This window comes from Cotesia glomerata, linkage group LG5, assembly GCF_020080835.1.
Source record: "Cotesia glomerata isolate CgM1 linkage group LG5, MPM_Cglom_v2.3, whole genome shotgun sequence".
Taxonomy (NCBI): Eukaryota; Metazoa; Arthropoda; class Insecta; order Hymenoptera; family Braconidae; genus Cotesia; species Cotesia glomerata.
Genome location: NC_058162.1, coordinates 11,059,317 through 11,074,380, shown reverse-complemented (window position 1 = coordinate 11,074,380; position 15,064 = coordinate 11,059,317). Strand labels below are relative to the sequence as shown.

The 15,064-nt window shown below is 34.2% G+C and overlaps 1 protein-coding gene and 1 long non-coding RNA gene across 3 annotated transcripts in view; both read right to left on the bottom strand.

Annotated features, from left to right (window-relative positions):
- The window catches only part of LOC123264625 (matrix metalloproteinase-17-like), a 281,705-nt gene that overhangs the window by 222,910 nt on the left and 43,731 nt on the right, over positions 1 to 15,064 (bottom strand). The gene's annotated exons all lie outside the window — the stretch shown is intronic.
- On the bottom strand, positions 6,497 to 6,960 carry LOC123265567. The gene is made up of 2 exons (XR_006509600.1): positions 6,778 to 6,960; positions 6,497 to 6,632 (listed from the first exon to the last, which is right to left on the bottom strand). It is a non-coding gene; the product is annotated as an uncharacterized LOC123265567 (long non-coding RNA).

The following is a 15,064-nucleotide window of genomic DNA, read 5'->3' as shown; positions in this document are numbered from 1 at the left end:
CCCTTTGTCAACTTTGGGGGTTTCCTGCATGGGTCCCCGCCTCGGGACACCTCGCCATTTTGACATTTTTCCGGGAAAATTCGATTTTTTAAAAAATGAGATCTACGGACCCGATCGATCAGACATTGAAGTAGTGTAAATATAGACTACATTTGGAAATTCTATAGCTTTATTTCTAGCTAAAATTATTTAAATTCATTTATTTTTCTCTTAACTTGAATAAATTAAGCCTATAGCTATATTACACTATAGTATATTACACTAAGTAATATTTATATAGCCCACACGAATTTTTTATATATTTTATTATTCCACAATTATGAGATATATCATATAGGTATATAAAATATATGAAAAAAATCGTGTGCATACTTTAATGAAAGGTCTCGATGAGCGTAATATTAGGATTAGCTTATATCTTGAAAAATGTCGATAACGAAGAAATGACGTTTTATTTTGTCTACTAATGATATTTTTAATGATCTAAGCTCATCCTGGAGTTACACTTATCGAGACCTTGCATTTGAATGAATACCCACACGAATTTTTCCATATATTTTATACAAATAATAAATCTCATATTTGTAAAATATCTATACATATAAAAATAAATTGCTGTGCGTTAGTCTCGCTAAAACTCAAAAACGGCTGGACCGATTTTCAAAATTTTTTTTTCGTTTTGTTCACTATAGTTCAGAGATGGTTTAGAAAAATAAAAATTTTTGAAAAACTCGAAAGTTCAGCTAAAAAATTAAAAAAAAAAAAGTTAATTGCTGTGTGTTCATCTCACTAAAACTCAAAAAAGGCTAGACCGATTTTCAAAATTGTTTTTTTTGTTTTGTTTGCTGTAGTTCAGAGATAATTCAGAAAAAAAATTTTTTTGGAAAACCCAACAATTTAGCTAAAAAAATCATTATCATCAATTATTATCGAATAATAAAAAAATATAAAAATAAATTGCTGTGCGTTAGTCTCGCCAAAACTCAAAAACGGGTGGACCGATTGAAAATTTTTTTTTTGTTTTGTTCGCTATAGTTAAGGGATGATTTAAAAAAAAATTAGGAAAACGGTTCACCCTGAAGGCCATCCGTGCAACTTCCCGCTAATTCCATACCTAGGCGCTTAAAATTGCACTTATGACGTTTTTGAGCTCTTCGAGCTCAAAAATACAATTTATATGTTATTTTGAACTCTCCGAGCTCAAGGAGACAGCTTTCCTATGCTTTTGAATTCTTTGAGCTCAAAAATCTTATCAAAGTTCGATGAAACACGATTTTTAAATTTTCAAACTGCTATAACTTTTGAATGAATTAATCGATTTTCACGCATTTGGCAGCGACAGATGTAGTTTTTTAAGCTCTATAAATAATTCAGAACATAAAAATTGATCTGATGAAACATTTCGGAGTTATTACAAAAAAAAAACACTTTTTTCAATTTTTTTCGACAACGATATCTCACGAACGCATCAACCGATTCTGACGCTTTTCGTGGTGATCGATGCAGGTTTTCAAGGTTAAGAGCTAATGAGTTTTTGAGGTCGATCGGTTCAGCCAATTCGGAGATATTTAAACAAAATGAAAAAAAAAACAAATTTTTTTTTCACTTTTTTTGCGATTTCTCGAAATTTACTGGTTCGAATCGGTTCCGACTTCCAGGAAATCTAAGTTTGGCGAAGACCTTTCGAATGACATTAACTGCGATCAAATCGGTCAAGCCGTTCAGAAGTTATAAGAGGTTTATACACACACACACACACACACACACACACACACACACACACACACACACACACACACACACACACACACACACACACACACACACACACACACACACACACACATACAGACGTACGGGCATCATCGTAAAAATAGTCAGGAAAGCTTCTTAGGGCTTCAAAACGTCGAGATCTGTTGTAACCTCGATTTTTTCAAAACGGGGTGAAAACAATAACTTCCCGATTTTTTGAAAATTTTCGATTTTCTTAGCGGGAAGTTAAAAATTTTTGAAAAACGCGAAAGTTCAGCTAAAAAAATCAAAAATTATTAATTTTGTGTTGGAATCGCTATTGTTACGCTTGAGCCTCAAGGTTGCAAGAGAGTACCAAAATTGTTCGATATATAGGAAGATACGTACAAGTATACTGCAGAGTTGTACTATTTACCTATTCAGTTTGTCGGACATAACCACAAATCTCAAGAAAAAACGCAAGAAGAATGTTTGTCATTACTTTTGTTTTGTTCGTGTTTATTTTTGTAATGTTTATATCTATCTATCAATGGGGTATTCCATACCAAATCGACCACTTTTGAACCCGACCCCTTTAGATTTAGCTGAAACTTTACGATTCTTTTCTACCCTTCAAAAGACATTTTTGAGAATTTTTTCAAATTTTTTTATCCAACCCAAAAAAAGTTATGAATTTTTCAAAAAAATGGCTTTTTTATTTTCAAATAGCCATAACTTTTTACACATTTTTTACAAATTTTTACACACACACATACACACACACACACACACACACACACACGCCGGGATTGGACGGAATCCCTAATATAGCCTTGAAAACCATCATAAAGGCAGCACCAACATTATTTCTAGACGCTTACAACGCATGCCTCAAGGAGGGGACTTTTCCTCGTAAGTGGAAACAGCAACGGTTAGTACTTTTACCTAAAGGAAAGAAACCGCCAGAAGAACCGTCATCTTACCGACCACTCTGCATGCTAGATACGGCGGGTAAGATATTTGAGCGTATCATCCATCAGCGAATAGATGCAGTAGTCGACCCACTCTTGGCAGACAACCAGTATGGATTCCGGAAAGGACGATCAACCCTGGACGCGATCAACCTGGTTGTTAATACGGCCAAAGAGGCAATCGCAGGAACTAGATGGAAGGGTGGAACGAAGAAGTACTGCCTGGTGGCTGCCTTGGACATCAAAAATGCTTTCAATTCCGCTAATTGGGACTGCATCATGCAAGCTCTCGACGAGAAGAACGTGCCAACATATCTTCGCAGACTAGTGATTAGCTATTTTACAGATAGAGTGCTGAAATACGATACAAAGAATGGTCCAAAAGAGTATGATATAACCGGTGGTGTGCCACAGGGCTCTGTTCTTGGTCCACTTCTGTGGAATATCATGTATGACGGGCTCCTGAGACTGAAGCTTCCAAGATGTGTCAAACTGGTAGCGTATGCGGATGATGTTGCCGCAGTGATCGTCGCCAAACACCTCGACGAGATTCAACATCTGTTTGACATCACTTTTGAGAAGATCAACCAGTGGATGGATACAGTGAACCTACAACTGGCCAAGCAGAAGACCGAAGCAGTGCTTATTACCAGCCGAAAAGAAGTTGAAACAATTAAGATTAATGTCGGTGACCGAGAAATCACATCACAACCATTTATCCGTTATCTGGGAGTGATGCTGGATGCACGACTCAACTTCAAACAGCAGGTGGAACATGTCAGTGCCAAAAGCGTCAGTAGTGAGGGCTAGTCTCGCACGGCTGATGCCTAACATCGGAGGCCCAATGCAGAGCAGGAGGCTACTATTGTCATCAGTAGTCACATCAGTGCTCACTTACGGAATATCCATTTGGGCTGATGCACTGGAAACCCAAGAATCATGGAGAAAAGCTGGACCAATATACCGACAGAGTGCCCTACGAGTAGCTAGTGCCTTCCGCACTCTATCAGAAGAAGCAGTGTGCGTCATTGCTGGAACCCTACCTCTTAGAGTTCTAGCAGAGGAAAGACGGGCCCTTTACCAACGAAAAAGGTCAACTGCACTGAGCCCGGAAGAACTTAGAATTGAAGAACGGCAAAGAGCATAGGCCGATGGCAACTACAATGGGATGCTGCAGAGAAGGGTAGGTGGACGCACCGTCTCATACCTCGGGTCGACATTTGGCTTAACCGGAATCACGGTGAGGTCAATTACTATCTTACGCAGATGTTGTCGGGACATGGGTGTTTTCGAGAGTATCTACACCGCTTTAAGCACGATGACTCTTCGGAGTGCCCGTCCTGCCCAGGAGCTGCTGAAGACGCGGAGCACGTCTTCTTTGTATGTCCTCGTTTCGATCCACAGCGTGAAGAACTGGAGAGGATCCTGAACCAGAGAATGCAACCAGATTCACTAGTAGAAGCAATGTTGTCATCAGAAGCTGCCTGGAACGCTACCAACACGTTTGCAACAGAAGTCCTTAAAGACTTGCGTTCCACCGAAAGAAAAAGAGCAAATAGCAGAAGATAGAAGGAAGATAGTTAACACCTTAGCCACCAGAAGGAAGAGCAGTAGCTAGATCCTCCCTTCACGAAGTAATGCCTGACGGCGGTTTCCATGAGGGATTAGAGGAAAGAAGGAAAAGGGGTTTAGGGTTTAGTGGGTAGGGGCGTTAGTGTCGAATTAGTATGACGCTGCGTCGAGTCGCCACATATCCAGGCCAAACAGCTATGCCTAGAATCCGTAAAAGGATTCCCCACAAACAAACACACACACACACACACACACACACACACACACACACACACACACACACACACACACATACAGACGTACGGGCATCATCGTAAAAATAGTCAGGAAAGCTTCTTAGGGCTTCAAAACGTCGAGATCTGTTGTAACCTCGATTTTTTCAAAACGGGGTGAAAACAATAACTTCCCGATTTTTTGAAAATTTTCGATTTTCTTAGCGGGAAGTTAAAAATTTTTGAAAAACGCGAAAGTTCAGCTAAAAAAATCAAAAATTATTAATTTTGTGTTGGAATCGCTATTGTTACGCTTGAGCCTCAAGGTTGCAAGAGAGTACCAAAATTGTTCGATATATAGGAAGATACGTACAAGTATACTGCAGAGTTGTACTATTTACCTATTCAGTTTGTCGGACATAACCACAAATCTCAAGAAGAAACGCAAGAAGAATGTTTGTCATTACTTTTGTTTTGTTCGTGTTTATTTTTGTAATGTTTATATCTATCTATCAATGGGGTATTCCATACCAAATCGACCACTTTTGAACCCGACCCCTTTAGATTTAGCTGAAACTTTACGATTCTTTTCTACCCTTCAAAAGACATTTTTGAGAATTTTTTCAAATTTTTTTATCCAACCCAAAAAAAGTTATGAATTTTTCAAAAAAATGGCTTTTTTATTTTCAAATAGCCATAAATTTTTTAGGCATTGACCTTTGGGTACCTTTTTCTTTTAATAAATTTTTGTTTTTGAATGAACTTTTGGAAAAAAAACGCAAAAAAAATTAAATATGATCAATTCTATAAAAAATAATCGGTTTTTTTTTAAGCACAATCGTTATTTTTTCAAAGTTGGTGACTTTTTGTTTTTAATTTTTTTTCTCAAAAAAAAACTTCAATCAATTTGACAACTATTTCTGCTCATCCCGGGCAGGGCCGATTTTTTTTTATATTTTTTTTAATTGAAAAAAAAAAAAATTTTTATTTTAGAAAATTTGACAATTTTTTTTTCAATTAAATAAAAAAAAAAATTAGGAAAACGGTTGACCCTGAAGGCCATCCTTGCAACTTCCCGCTAATTCCATATCTGGAGGCTTAAAATCGCAATTATGCCGTTTTTGAGCTCTCTGAGCTCAAAAATAAAATTTATGTGTTGTTTTGAGCTCTCCGAGCTCAAAGAGATAGGTTTTATATGCTTTTGAGCTCTTCTAGCTCAAAAAAGCCATTTTTTTTTTAAATTCATAACCTTTGTTTGGGTTGAACATGTTATGTCCAAGGGCGTTTTTTTTTTTTGAGCGGTAGCGTAAACGGTGGAGGTTTGGACTAACAGTTTAAAGAATACGCAACGGGGGTTTTAATTCCGTTGTTTTAATTATTTTTGTGGGACGTTTTCGATGTACGAATTTACCACGCCTTCGTTTGAGACTGTACACGGATTTTAATTAAGAGTAGATGTACTTACTACTTGCTGGATTATTTCTTAGGATCGGATCCGTGATTCCGGGGCTGATCGTAGTGCCTTTTCCTTGATTGGACCCTCTGTTGGTATTTGCAGCGAATGGATGTGGATGGATTTGGGCTGCTTATTCTAAGGGCTTCTTATTTTTATGAAATGAATTTATTTAAAACAGATTTCACTTCTTTTTGAGATTTATTTTAATTAACACCAAAACTTTTACACTTTCACAAATTTTATTTAATCGAAATTATTATAATGAATTTTATTTGAATTTGAGCTAACGTCCTCCAGTCCCCCGTAGGGTAAAGTGCGCAAATTTAGCTTTAAAAGATCTTAAGTTACTTATTGACCGAACTCTCGCCTAAGTGCAGGGCAAATTAGAACCTTTGAGAATCCGGTTCTCTAGGTTTTCTTATTGGTCAAAATCTCGCCTAAGTGCAGGGCAAATTAAGACTTTGAGATTTTGACTCTCTAAATTTTATCTACTGACCGAGTTCTCGCCTAAGTGCAGGGCAAATTAGAACTTTGAGAATCCCGACTCGTAGATATTAATAACTAATACGTGGCCTGCCGGTTGAACCGTGTCTGAACTCGTCTTAAGTGCAGCGCAAATTAAGATAAGGGACTTTTACAAGGCACGGGCCTGTCAAGTTAAACGCGGAAGTCGAATTAACTAACAAAGACCTGGTTTACACTTAAAACTAATACGTGGCCTGCCGGTTGAAACCGCGTCCAAACTTCCTTTAAGTGCGGAGCAAATTAAAGCAAAGGACTCTACAAGGCACGGGCCCGTCAGTTAAACGCGGAAGTCGAATTAACCAACTAAGACGTGGATTTGGCTGTTGATCGCCTTTTTAAAAGCTCGCGGTGCTGAGATTGCAGAAGTCCCCGCTAGTCAACCAGCAGTCACGTAGCTTACATTTTATTGTGGCTTTCGCGCATGGAGAAGTCTTCCATCTGCGCGGGTGATTTAAATTAAGAAAAATGAGAAGAGAGAAAAAAAATTTGCGGGTGGACATAATAAACAAATAAATTTTAAAAAATTCTCAAAAATGTTTTTCAAAAGGTAGAAAAGAATGATAAAGTTTCAGCTAAATCTAAAGGGGTCGAGTTCAAATGTGGTCGCTTTGGCATAGAATACCCCATGTATAAAAATGAATAGCTGTGCGTTAGTCTCGCTAAAACTCAAAAACGACTGGACCGATTTTGATAATTTTTTTTTTATTTTGTACGTCATCACTGATGACTCATCATGTATAGTTAGAGGATGGTTTAGAAAAAAAAAATAAAAAGTTGAAAAAAAAAATCATAAATATTAAGAAATCAAAAATATCAAGTAACATCAATTGTTTCCTGCTTCACAGCAGTATTTCATTTGTCACCTATATAAGTCTATCTATATATATTGATAAAAATGAATAGCTGTGCGTTAATCTCGCTATAGTTCAGGGATGTTTTCGAAAGAAAAAAATTTTTGAAAAACCCGAAAGTTTAGCTAAGGAAATCAACAGATCTAAAATTGTTAAACGTCTATCTTCTGTATGTATGGACAAAAAAAAATTTCATAAATTCAGTGTTCATTTTTTAGGATCTTGATTTTCAGGCGATAATGAGAAGCGAGTTTCATTTAATAACTTGACAAAATTCTAACCGCGCTTCATGCAGCCAGTATTTATTCTTTATCGAAGTAGATTAGAGTTTAGATTGATAATCGCTGTTCAGAAGGTGTTTTAAAATATATTGTAGGTGATACGAAGTTCACCGGGTCAGCTAGTATAAAATATATAAAAAAAAAAAAATTCGTGTGCGTACTCAAATAAAAAGTCTCGATAAGCGTAACATCAGGATGAGCTTATGTCTTAAAAAGTGTCAAGAATTGAAGAATGACTTAGTATTTTGTCTACTGATGATATGTTTAACGATACAAGCTTATCCTAGAGTTACACTTATCGAGATCTATCATTTGAATACCTACACGAATTTTTTATATATTTTATATATTTCACAAATATGAGAAATATCATATATATAAAAAATATGAAAAAATTCGTGTGCGTAGTCAAATGAAAGGTCTTGACTAGCTTAACTTTAGGATGAGCTTACACTGAAAAAAATGTCAATAATTGAGAAGTGACGTTGTATTTTGTCCACTGATGATATTTTTAATTATGTAAACTCATCTTGATGTTACACTTATCGAGACTCTTCATTCCAATACCTACACTAATCTTTTAAATATTTTATAAATTTCACAAATATGATAAATATCATATCTAGAAAATCTTTTATTAAAAATCTTATGCGACTTTTTCATTGTTGTCGCTCTTCATTACTACCTTTATACTCTTTCAATGTTTGAACCATCGTGTCGTAGATCTCATTTAAAAGAAAATCGAATTTTCCCGGAGAAATATCAAAATGGCGAGGTGCTCAAAAGTAGGGGGTCCGAATACACCAAAAAGTATTTGTTACAAAAATAATAAGCAGATTTTACTATCAAATAATTATGAAGACTCCATTTAGTCAAATAAAATAAAACGAATTAATTTTTACAGAAAAATTAGTTAGTTTATCGACAGAAAACGACTGTTTGAATTATTTGAAACATTCGAATTATTCGAACTATTCGAATATTCGATTCGATTCGAACATTATTCGCACACCCCTAATATATATATATATATATATATATATATATAAAATGAATAATATGGCTAATCTAAAAGTAAAGAATTTAATATAACTATCAGTCGAAAAAATAGTTACATTTTAATAAAACAATATACAGAGCAGCAATATTTTATACAGTTTTCTGCATGGATCATATTAAAAAATTAAAAAAAAATACAGTTATTGGCTGCGTTCAGGTTTACTAAGTTCTGAGCAGGGCTGACTTTATTTACCAAAAAATTTATTTTTAGACACGCTTAAATAAATATACCTTGCATTCCCTGATTAAACAGAATGATTTAAAATAATTAAAAAATTTTTCATCATTTCAAATCATTTTTAATCGTTAAGAAATAATTGAAAATGATTCAAAATGATTCAAAATTTTTAATCATTTTTAATTATTAAAACATGATTGAAAATGATTCAAAATGATGAAAAAATTTTTAATCATTTCTAATCGTTAAAATATGAATTCATCAAGTATTTTTAGTCCCTCGGCTAAAGAGTGAAGCCCATCCCAGTAAACACGTTTACGTCAATGTGACGTCAAAATGACATTGGGCTATGTCAGGATTTACGTAAGATACAAGTCACGAATGAGTCATATATGACTCATTATTTCACACTTCTTGACGTAAGATTCTGACGTAAAAATATGACGTAGTCATGACGTCAGTATTATGTCTCAATGACATTTATGACGTCAATATGACATACCTGTGATGTCTATATTATGATAATGATGTCATTATGACGTAAAAGTGATGTAAGTGATGTAAGAATTGTACCTCAGAAAAAATATTTTAAAAAAAATTTCTCAAAAATAAAAAGATGGCAATTATGAAATTAATTATAGTGTTGTGGACTTATTACAAAGTTTGAAACACTAGTTATATGTTGATACTTGATGAAAAAATCCTGAAATATGCTGGGCTCGAACTTGGGTCCTCACGTATCGAAGTCTGGAACGCTGCTCACTTGTCCAAGTAACGGTTTATGTCACGAAGTAAATAACTTATGTGATAAGCCTTACATGACGAAAAATGCTTATTTCATAATTTTTTCTGAGATTAAATGGATTTTAAGAGCTGGAATTGTATAAAATTCAAGTCTAATAATTTATACAATTTTATAAAATTTCATTAAACTCATGAAATTTTATAAAGTTCTATAAAACTTTGTAAAAACTCTTATAAAAGGCTCTCTAGTGAAACTTGTGGTAATGAATAGGCAATTTATAAATTTTCATAAGAATTGATTGAATCTTACACTTTCAAAAATTTTCGTCTAAAAGCGGACACAGAGAACTTTAGACTCTCTGCGGACACAGAGAACTTTCACAGAGTGAAATTTTTTCAGAGTAAACGATGTATCCGTGTCATTTGAATATTTTTTAATATTTATTGATTTTCAAGACTCGATTTTTTTTTATTTAATTTTTCCGAAAATTTAGTATTTTTCAATTGGATTTTTCTTCTCCAAAAATCCCCTTTACAAAATTTACATTTTTTAATTTCAACTCTTTTAAGTATACAATTTTTTCTATATTTCTTTTTATTTTTAATTTCAATTTTTTCGAAATTTGAATTTCTTTAATTTAACATACTAACAACATTATGAAACTTGATGTACACAGTACAAAAATTTTGCGTCATTGTGTCAAAAATTTTTGTGTTAAAAATTTTTATGTTAAATATTTAACATTTTTTTATGTTGATTTAACACAATAAATGTTAAATTTACACTTAAAAAAGTTAAATATTTAACACAAAAATTTTTAACACTAAAGTTTTTGACGCAATGACGCAAAATTTTTTACTGTGTAAAATACTATTAGTCTCGTCAAAAACAATCATGGAACTGTTTGAATTATTTCAAATACAATGTTTCATAAGTAGCAGCACTAATGTCAGAAAATTATTTTTCAAGTAATAGTGCAATATTTAAATGAATGACATTTAATTTCTTGACGCGAAATCATAAGAAATTATATGTTTACTCGCTTGACGGTTTAAAAATTTAGAGTTCATGCCACATAAATTGAACTCGGTATTTTGTTATCAGTTTCACACCAAATCATTTATACTGAATGAAGTCGAAAATATTTTTACAATGGATAAAAGTACCTAAATTCATGGAAAAAATATAAGTGAGAAACATATGCAACGAAAAAAAAGTATTTCTTGCATCAAGAAAATTTTGACGGAGGCCGAAGTTATATTGGAGCAAGAAGTGTTTTAGTGTCAAGAAATTTTGACTTCATTCACGAAATGTTCAGTCATCTCTAATATATTCTTAGTCCAAAGAAATTTACCTTTGAGTCAAGATTTTTTTTCTGCAGTGTATGGAAACATACAAGCAAAGATATAAAAAGTTTATATCCCACATGTATTTAATTTGTATGTTTTTTTCTTAAAAACGTAAATGAAAAATATTTTGTATGTTATTTGCTAATATGTAAGATATATTCATTAATATTATAAATTATAAATTTTTGTTATTAAGAGCGGACTTAAATTTGCAAGGTACCAGCTTAAATCAGCTGTTTACCTCTTCCTGATTCTTACTAAATTTTAAACCAATTTTCATTAATATTTAGCGATTAATTGTAAATCAGACATCTTGTTGAAGAAGTTTTATATTTGATAAATTTTGATCAATCGATAATATTAAAAAAATACATCCCCCAAATTTTATCAATATTATGGAAAATAATCGTTTGTCACTGATTTAGAAAATGACTTTCAAATTACGTCAGTATTATGTACAATTGTGACAAATTATTGATGTTAAATAATGACTCACAGATGGTATCGGTATTACGTAAGACCGTGACTTGTCACTGATGTAAACGCATGATGTTAAACTTACGTCGTTATGACATACAATGATGGCATTAATGTTACGTAATATTGTAGTTTATATATTATGTCAGTTGTGCGTAATATCTAAGTCATTTCCGTTACATCATGGAGAAGTAATAAACTTACATCAGTATGATGTCAAAAATATATCATATATTTTTACATCATAATTGGATCACAAGACAGGTCAATTTTACGTCATATTTACGTAAAATATTGTGACATTCCTATGACTTATAAATGACGTCATATTGAAGTCATGTGTTCACTGGGATATGCACTTTTAGGTCCCCGGATTCTGATTAATGATATTTACATATTTTTTGCCGAGGATCACGAAAAACTAGGTTATTTTTCTCGCCGATGAAAAGTTTAATTGTTAATAACAATTTAATTGTTTAAAACAATATAAATCAGAAACGACTGATGTGACGGGGAAGTTTAGTTGAAAAAAAAGTTTTAAAATTAAAAAACGAACAAACAATTTCCTTATCATTTGTTTGATAAAGTGAATATTTTCGGAGATATCGCAAAAACAACAAGTAGCGGTCGAACCTCTCTGTCGCGCGCACACAATCCACGGACTCTAACGACGGACGACAGGAAGAAAAAATACAGAAAATTCAATTTTCGGTAACCACTAAAGATTAAGAAAGAAAACTCATGGAAATCATAGAGTAGACTCTACAGAATATTTCCAGACCCATAATTGATCGATCAACCCCATGGACACCGAGTAACAGCTCCATAAAGGGCGTTTTTTGACTTATTTGACGAAAATTTGACTTTAAAAATTTAATCCTCGGTGTCCAGTCGAGATTAAGAAAGGAAACTAATGGAAATCATAGAGTGAACCCTACAGAAGATTTCCAGGCCCATAATCAACCGATCAACCCCATGAACACCGAGTAATAGCCCCATAAAATGCTTTTTTTAATTATTTGACAAAAATTTGACATTTAAAAATTCAATCCTCGGTGTCCGCTTGAAATTAACAAAGGAAACTCATAGAAATCGTAGAGTGGACTCTACCGAAGATTTCCAGGCTCACAATCGATCGATCAACCCCATGGACACCGTGTAAAAGCCCCATAAAATGCCTTTTTTGACTTATTTGACAAAAATTTGACATTTAAAAATTCAATCTTTGGTGTCCACCCGAGATTAAGAAATGACACTCATGCAAATCATAGAGTAGACTCTACAGAAGATTTCCAGACCCATAATCAATCGATCAACCTCATGAACACCGAGTAACAGCCCCATAAAGGGCGTTTTTTAACTTATTTGTCAGAAATTTGACGTTAATAATTCAATCGGTGTTCACTGGAAATCAAGAAAGTGAACTCTTCTGGAAATCTTCCGTAGAGTCTACTCTATGACTTCTATAAGTATCCTTTTTTAATCTCGAGTGGACACCAAAGATTGAATTTTCAAATGTCAAATTTTTGTCAAATAAGTCAAAAAACGCATTTTATGGGGCTGTTACTCGGTGTCCATGGGGTTGATCGATCGATTATGGGCCTGGAAATCTTCTGAAGAGATAACTCTACGATTTCCATGAGTTTAAGTTCTTAATGTCCTGTGGACACCGAGGATTAAATTTTTAAATGTGAAATTTGTGATGAATAAGTTAAAAAACACCATTTATGGGGCTGTTACTCGGTGTCCATGGGGTTGATCGATCGATTATAGGTCTAGGAATCTTTGGTAGAGCCTTCTCCATGATTTTTAGGAGTTTCTTTTCTTAATCTCGAGTGGACACTGAGAATTTAATTTTTTGTGACAAATAAGTCAAAAAACGCTTTTTATGGGGCTGTTACTCGGTGTCCATGGGTTTGATCGATCGATTATAGGTCTAGAAATCTTTGGTAGAATCCACTCTACGATTTCCATGAGTTTAAGTTCTTAATGTGGCATACTAGAAGACAAAAAATTTTAGTTGGCGTTGTGTATAATCCGCCGATCTCTGAGACCTTAAACCTTCTAGAAGCCGATTTGGATCATATAATGCCGCATTATGAGCATGTTATACTCATTGGAAATTTCAATATTAATATGAATACAGCCAACTCGAAATCGGATTGTCTATTGGAATTCTGTGGATGCTTGGGCCTACATTTACTTAATTATAATACTCATCACACTGCTTACAGTCGCTCATGGATTGATCATTGTTTGGTAAGCGATCGGGACTTAGTTCTGACTACCAAGCAGTCGTCAGAACCGTTCCTCGCAGATCAAGATCTAATTTCTCTGCAATATGATTATAACATACCGTCAGTTGGTCACAGAAGAATATGGTGCAGAAATTGGGCACGGATTGATGATACCAACCTTCAACAGCTCTGTTTAAGTCTAGATCTCTCGGACATTGCTAATGCAACATCGGTAGATACTATGAATGAACGTTTACATCAACATATTGGGGGTGTAATAGAAGAACTAGCACCGCTCAGAGAGGTTAATGCTCGGGATCAACCGGCGCCATGGATCAATCTGGATATCGACTCTTCAGCGTCGCCGATCGAAGCTGTACAGGATCTTCAAAAGATCCGGCTTGGCGTTTAAAGAGTATGCTAATCTACGTAAAATAATTAAAGGCAGAATTTCTGAGGCAAAGAAAAACTATTTTGATTATCGTTTTCGGAATTGTAAAAATGCTAAATCATGTTGGAATGATTTTCGGAATTTAGGATTAATTAAAAATTATTGTTCAGATTCCAATATTTAACATGATCTTAACATAGATGAATTGGATACATATTTCGTGACGGTGGCGGGTTCATTTTCGGATAATATTGATTATAATTGTATTAATAAATGGTTAACTAGGTATGAGACGACTTTTGAATTCAATAGACTGGAATGTGATATTATAAAAAAGGCAATCATGAAACTGACTTCCAGCTCTATGGGTCCTGATGGTTTTGACATAAAAACATACAAAATTGTAATGCCTTATTTTCTGGTAACTATTACTGATTTATTTAATCTATCTCTCTCTTCAGGTTTCTTCCCATCGATCTGGAAACAGTCTTATGTGTTGCCTTTGCCGAAAACTCGGAGTCCAACTGTGTTTTCAGACTACAGGCCAATATCAATAACTTGTACATTGTCAAAAGCGCTAGAAAGATGTGTCCATGATCAAATTATTAATTATTTAACTGTCAATGGAATTATTGATGATTACCAAACTGGCTTTCGGGAAGGTCTGAACACAGGATGCTGTTTTGAGGTTATGTGATGATATTAGATTAGGCATTGATAACACAATGATTACTATTGCTGTATTTTTCGACTTCAGCAAAGCGTTTGACTCTGCTGTGCATAAGATTTTAATATTTAAATTAAAGGCTATAGGTTTTGGAGATCTTGCTATTGATTGGATTGTATCATACTTAAAAGATAGGCTGCAAGCAATTAGAATTGATAATTCTGGTATATCAGACTGGAAAGAAATTTCGAGTGGTGTTCCGCAGGGCAGTGTCCTTGGACCACTACTTTATTCCATTTGTGTTACAGATTTGGGTGTATTACTTAACAGCCGAGACCAGTGATTGCACTTGCACAGTGAGA